The sequence below is a fragment of the Clupea harengus genome, chromosome 5 (genome assembly GCF_900700415.2).
Source record: "Clupea harengus chromosome 5, Ch_v2.0.2, whole genome shotgun sequence".
Classification (NCBI taxonomy): domain Eukaryota; kingdom Metazoa; phylum Chordata; class Actinopteri; order Clupeiformes; family Clupeidae; genus Clupea; species Clupea harengus.
In genome coordinates this window covers 12524399-12531534 of record NC_045156.1, presented here as the reverse complement: position 1 = coordinate 12531534, position 7136 = coordinate 12524399, and the positions used below count along the sequence as shown (strand labels likewise).

The 7136-nt window shown below is 39.2% G+C and overlaps 1 pseudogene; it reads right to left on the bottom strand.

Moving 5' to 3' along the window:
• Nucleotides 1-3980: 3980 nt before the first annotated feature.
• LOC116220469 lies at nucleotides 3981-6243 on the bottom strand (annotated as a pseudogene).
• Between the last annotated feature and the right edge of the window lie 893 nt (nucleotides 6244-7136).

Below are 7136 nucleotides of genomic sequence, written 5' to 3'. Positions count from 1 at the left end.
CAACCTGTGTCTTTTCTCCCTTCTCCACTGAATTTTGTCTCTTTCTTTTGCTTGCCATTATCGCCCCTTTCATGATCATCCCCATTATTTCATCTCTAAATATATTCTCATCACTCCAGTCATCTCGGGCATGTCTTTATTAGCTTTTCTAAGTTCCTGATTTTGTCTTTTGCAACCGCCTTTGCATTGTTTTTGTCAAAATGCTCTTTAATGTCAAGCACCAATTGACCTGCTGTCCCTGATCTCGGGTTTGCTTGGTCTGCCATAACTCAACCTGCACTGGCTACTCTCCCTCGGTCTACTGCCAACGCAAGCCTAGGGTTAATTACTGGATTTATCAGGTCCCAACCTACTATAATGCCCCCTAGTATTCTCTCTGTGATTTCTGCGAATCTAGGTTTTACACCATTGATTTGTACACTGTTCAAATTTATGTGTCCCCTCACTTGTGGTGGCGGGAACCAAATATCGCCTTCTCCCCACGTTTTACGCTCCCAGAGGGGTATTACAGTTATCTGAATCTTCTTGTACCAAATTTCTGGTCTCCCTTTTTTCTGTCTTTTCTCTACGGGCGCCCAAACTGCGTTTCCAAAAGCTATGGGGTCGTCGTGGAGCCAGTAATAGAAATCTTTTAGTTTTACTGTCCACTTAACTTCGTGTTTTTTCCGTCCCTGTTTTGGAGGGAGAAGTGATTTTTCGTAGACTGTATCAAATAATCCTAATAAATATAGTGAATTGGTCAGACGATTCTCAAACGAGGATAACCACTCCAATATGTTTTCCTCCTGATATGGGCAGTGACTTCTTAGGTACCCTGCACTCGCTCCAACCACTACTACGTGTTTTCTTATTATCTCAGCCCCTGTTTTGCCTGGGTAAGTTAACAATGTATCCAACCACCAACGGCTCTTGGGTGCTATCACTCTGTAATCGCCCCTGATAGCTGTTGGAGTTTTATTCTCTAACTCTAACTCTCTCTCTAACTCCTCTGTGTTCATCTATGGTTCACTAAATGCTTGCCCCACAGTTGTGTTTTTATCAGAACTAGGCCTTTATAATCAATCAGGCCTTTTCCCTTCCCCCTATTTTCTTTTCTTTCTTTTTTTTTTTTTTTATTGTTTTCTGAACCTTGTCTGCTTTTATCACTCCTCACCAATCCGGTGCCTTATTAATACAGTTTCCTGTACGGCCAAAGGGTTCATGAGCCCACCGAAGGGAATTGCAGATACACAAACAAGGTTTTACTAAACACACTGAGTTTGTCTGAATGATCCACTAATCCGGCTTATTTTTTATTTTTTTGGGGGATTCTTGCATCCACCGAAAGCTTACCCATTCAGACGTAACAAAGGTGTGTTATATCAGTGTTAAATCAGTGCTATATCACTGATTTAATCTATCATCTGAGTACTTCTGATCTTAATTTGACATTTTTGCTGAACACAACAGTTGTGGGTATTACTTCTATTGTTTATAGAAGTCACTTATCTTTTGAAAGACTATTTCTTACAAATATTCACTTCTGTCCTATAGTTCTGTATAAAGACAGGAGTCGAGTGTCTGAAAATTCAAACTTCCTCCTGATTCATACACAGAACTGTGCGTGGCGCAGTGCCAGCTGTGTGTCTCTCTGCACTCAATTCTACCCCCCTTTATCCTATTTACATGCCTTTGCCCTATTTACATTTGAAAAATTTGCGCTACTCGCTTTACACGCGCTAACCGTGCTTGGTCGCGTTACACGCTTATCCTTTACCTCTAACCCAGAGGGTGAGCACATCCGGGATGTAGGCTAAATTGTAGGTCAAGAGTAGGCTAACGAGCTCAGACACTACTTCGATTATCTACTTCAGTTGCTACGTGGAAGGGTCAACCATGCTCACCCCCCGTTTAGGAACTCTGGTCTGTTACGCAGTCCGTACTAATCTCCCACTCTGGTCTGTTACGCAGTCCGTACTAATCTCCCTCCTCCCTCTAAACCTAATGTTTAGGTAGTCAGGCCTTTTACAGCACCTACTAATGCTTTTTTTCTTATTAAAACTGAAATTCACAAAGGCTTTGTGGCTTTGTATCACTATCCACCATCCACTCGCACTTGCTGCTTCCTTCAAGATCCAAGTTGACAGACAAAAACTAACTAATCAATATTCTAATCTATGGACAATTCAATGAAATAGGTTTGTCCTCACCTTATTTTTCTCGCAGGCGCCTGTTTTTTGTCTGCCGCCAAAGATCTTGAAGAATGCATAACCGTAAGTGAATAAATAGTGAATTCATAATTTTTATAAGAAGAAGTGTATTGTTTTTTTTAATCAAGACAAACAATTTAGAAAAGTTAGTTACACACAAAAGTGTGATTACAAAATCATGGCTGGTGAAAAATATGCTTGCTTTATAATCTTAGAATCTTTAAGAAAATGTATTTCCATCCTTCATTCCTAATTTTTTTTTTTTTTTTTGCTGCATATATTATATTGGCATGAACCTGAAATCCTGTTCAGAAAAGTCTTCCATTCAAATCACAATTTCCCCCTTTCTACCCGATTTCTGAGATTTCAACTCAGTGGGCTGTCTGTCTTTTAGCCGTCTGTTATTAAACTCAGTTGTTGTTGAGTATGATTAAGCCTTTTTTGGTTGGGTTGCATTAACTGTGCAGATTAAGGTTCTTCTTTGGAGAGCAAGACGTTTGTGATTTCAGAGTTGGCCTTGTTCTCCCTCTCTTGTTTCACAATCGGGCCTGTATTTGTACAATAGATCATTATAAAAACTCACTGTAAATTACTGGAGTTACTTTGTACCCACGATACATGGCAAAACAACAGTTACATGTTGTCATTTGAAGAAACAACAGAAACAATTTGTTACAGTGTGGTAGGTTATAAAATGTCATCACTGAGGTAATGATAAGAGGGACATTTTCAAGTGAATAATGTCATAATTATTACCCAGTGAGTCTGTAATTGTATATGACACAATGTGGAAGAAAAGGCAGCTCAGTTGCAAAGACATGCAAAGTTAGTCTTTGAATTCTTGTTTCAGTGATATTTCATTCTTAAGGTTTGTGTTATTGTGGGACTGTAGATTTATATGAACATGCTTGCCATAGAATATGCAACCAGCAAAGCCAGACAAAACATCAAGAACATATCTATGTAAAATATCAATATTTTATTAATAACTCTTGAAAATGAATGAGATATAAACATGAAATGAAATGTCTGTCTTCGGTCTGTGAAACTACTTCTAAATGTACATAAATATTCACATATTCATGTTTAACGTCTGTTGTCATGTACTGTGTTTGCCAGTTAACACCATGTTCTCTTGGAAGTTGCTGAAAAAATGTATATTGACCAGAAGATGTAAGGGTATAACAAAGTCATAGACTGACAAATATGACAGCAGCTCGCCCATTGATTCAGCTGATGAAAGGTCAGTCAGTTTTGCATGGGAAAGAATACACAAAAACAATAACTTATGCATAAAACTTACATTTGGCATTTGATTCCTGTTTTACGCGCCTGTTACCTTCTTTCTTCACAACCTCAATCTCCTTTTATTCTCTAGGGTTCATAAACCCACCACACTTTACAAAAGTTATTAGCATTAGCAATAGCGACTAGCCAGTCTAAGCTTTTCAACTGACATGCCAAGCTGATATTGGAACACCAAAGGTCAGTCACGGATAAATTGGAGCCACTATAATACATTATATAGCCACTATAAGACATTACAGCATTGAAACTACACTAACAGTGACAGGTCACACAACTGACATGTATATCATAAAAATGCGGACGCCGTTGAAACAGGACAGCCATACTCCCTTGAGTTACGGACAATAACGTTGTTATCCGATGAATTAACTGCATCCACCAGGGTGAGGGTGGTCTGATGAGGCACCAGATGTAATACCAGGAACTTGTTGTAGATGGCTGTATTCTTCTCCATCCTATCTCCGGCATAACACTAAAGATCTGTACCATGTTATCCGAGCAGATCCTGTACCACCCTGTGGTGTGGAAGAACTCTGGACTGCAAAGCAAAACAATATTGCAGTTTAAAATCACAACACAAAAGTAGACAAGATTGTTATTAACGTCTGTACCTATGTACCTATTTTTATTTTTTTTCTATTTTAAGGTCTTTTGTTACTACATACTACATATTGACAATCAAGATGGAGAGCGTTTCTCCTATAATAACCATCACAGAATGGAATTTATCAAGCCGTAAAACATAAAAAAACACGTTTGCTGATTTCAATGAAAAGTGATTTAGCGTGATACAGTACAGTGAAAATTAACATTACACTACTATAGTAAAACAAGGTCTGCTCTTACCTCGACAGCGGCACACAACGAACAGAATTGCAATTGCTGCACAAATTGCTAAAGAAATCCCAATAATAAGGCCTGTAATAAAACAATTATTAATCTCTTTAGAAAGTTCGTTAAAATACCCAATAATGCTGTGAGTGTCACTTGAAATAAAAAATAAAAGCAAAGCATAGACTTATAGCATCACCATGTAACTTTCATGCGAATAAAAGAGCTTTGTTTATTTTCACATATTTCCACTAGTAGGCCTACAAACTATCAGCATATTAGGCCTATTAGACATGTCACTGTCATCTCCATGAATGTTCCCAAAGTTTTTATTACAGTTTAACTAATTTATTTACATCTGACTCAGTAAACAAACAGATATTCAGAAAACCCTGCTCCTGTTACTGATGGACATGGCTGTCAGTAGCTAGCCTAGAGCTGTAGATTTTTAAATTTGAACAGAATGCCACAGCAATCTTTTTTTAAGAGAAAATGTATTTTTATTGTCATATTCTCTTATCTTGAATCCTTATATTAAGACACAACAAAAAACAACAACAGACACAGAGTAATGTGTGAGAATACACATCTCAGCCATCTCACCTGAGGACCACCCTGGTTCAGTCAGGGTCTTAATGATGAGTCCACTTGCGTGTTCCACCTCACAGGTGTACTGACTTCTCGTTCTCTGCTCAGGTGACACTGTGAGCACAGCTCTCTTCTGGTAGGTTCCATCCCCATTGGGCAGCGTCTCTCCCACATACACATCCTCCTGCATCTCTTCTCCATCTCTCTTTCAGGTCATGTTTACTGCCTTTGGGTGGAAACCTGTAGCGTGGCACACCACTGAAGAGGAGACACGCCCCTGGAACACAAAGACCTCAGGGGGCACTTTTGGAGGAAGAGCACATCAAGAGAAAAATGAAAAACTATATAGCTAGCGTGAACATTTTAATCCAAATGTGCACATTAAAGATGAGATGAAATTAAGGTAGCAGTATTCATTTAGAAACATTAATTAACAAGCAAAATGATCTAACATTGTGTAAAATAAGACAAAATCTAGTTAACAGGTACCAAGCATAAGTCTTGGCCATATCTTATGTCTTAATATGTGAAACATTCATAAGTAAAAAGTATTTTGTGTGCTGCTGTACCTATCCTGTCCAGGCATCCTTTCCCACACTGAAGATACATTTTCAGCCGCTCCTCACAATCCTTTCCTTCAGCCCTGGTTATGTCCGACACATCTTTGCCAGATAATCCATTTGGCACATGAATTACTTCAAAGTCCTCTCCATCATACCCATTCTGTATGTAACTATCTGTGGCTCCACTCTCGTCCTCCAACCAACAGCCACATACCCCCTGCAATATATACACTCCTGCAAGAGAGAAAGACATTTAAAGAGACATTACAAAGTAGACCATCAAGGGTGAAATATGGTTCTTGTGTTCTCACGCACGTGCCCACTCACACACCAGTGACCATGTGAATGTGCCCACTCACACACCAGTGACCATGTGAATGTGCCCACTCACACACCAGTGTACATGTGTATGTGCCCACTCACACACCAGTGACCATGTGTATGTGCCCACTCACACACACCAGTGTAGATGCCCACTCACACACCAGTGTACATGTGTATGTGCCAACTCACGCACCAGTCTGATTTAAATCCTTTTTAATGGATTCAGTAATACTCATGAAGAACTCCTGATCGTACTTTGACTCCTTAGTGCTAGTATTCCAGTACTGCAGATCCGGACGATCCTTCATACACGTCTGCACGGGGACTTTCCTCTGTGTGATGCTGTCATAATGAGTAATGATTTCACCATCAACCCTGTCATTCTCTATATAATCTGGGAGAACTTTCATTCCTGGCATGGCTATGAAGAGCCGCTGCATGGTATGGTTTGCTGAAAAACAAAAATCGAAGACACTGAATGCTGTAAGAAAGAAAATACATTTTTTTTTTTTTTTTTTTTAACAAGACAAGCATTTATATTATCTATACCGATAGCAAATCCAGGCACTTCCAGCTGATTTGAAAGACGAACATATCAACAAACCTCAATTTCAAAACTACATAGAAACATTGATGGGCATACAAAGAAACTTTTTTGATGTGTGGGACCCTGACGGAGTTTGGCACATAGTAGTCAGTATATTTTGGTGACAAAAAAATACTGAATGTAGTTAAACAGGAAACCGATGAAGGAACAGAGCAAAACTTTGTGGACATTGAGTCCATTCATGATGACATCTGGAACAGCACATTTAAAGTACATGGTACAATATGTAGAGAGAGGAAGAGGTTGAAGAAGGAGTATAGGTTGCCCTGTATGGTGATTCCTGGTTATACACAGAAAAAGATGTCTATTTATTGGGGACTTCCCAGGTTTAGATGAAGTTCCCAGGTTTGGGTCAGGATAGATTGCATTCCAACCGCTCCTCAACTGGACTGCTGAATTAGTGTCAATGCCACTGGTAATTATCTGACTTTAATCACAACACCGAACTCCACAACGAGAAAGAGGAGCAAAGCAAAGGTCCAATATTGAGTTAGAACGCTATAACCGCAACCACCAAACAGCTATACAGTGTTCGCCACTGACAGGGTCATAATGTTATTATAAGTGTCTGACAACATGGACAGGATCCCTTACAGAGATAGACCTGTGTCTGTTTACCTCAAAAACTGTAAAGAAACTATAGAAAATTACTGTTTCTACAGTTTCTGTTTAAGTTTCAGTTTCTGTTGAAAGTGACTGTAGCGCCCCCTAGCTTCCCTGGATATA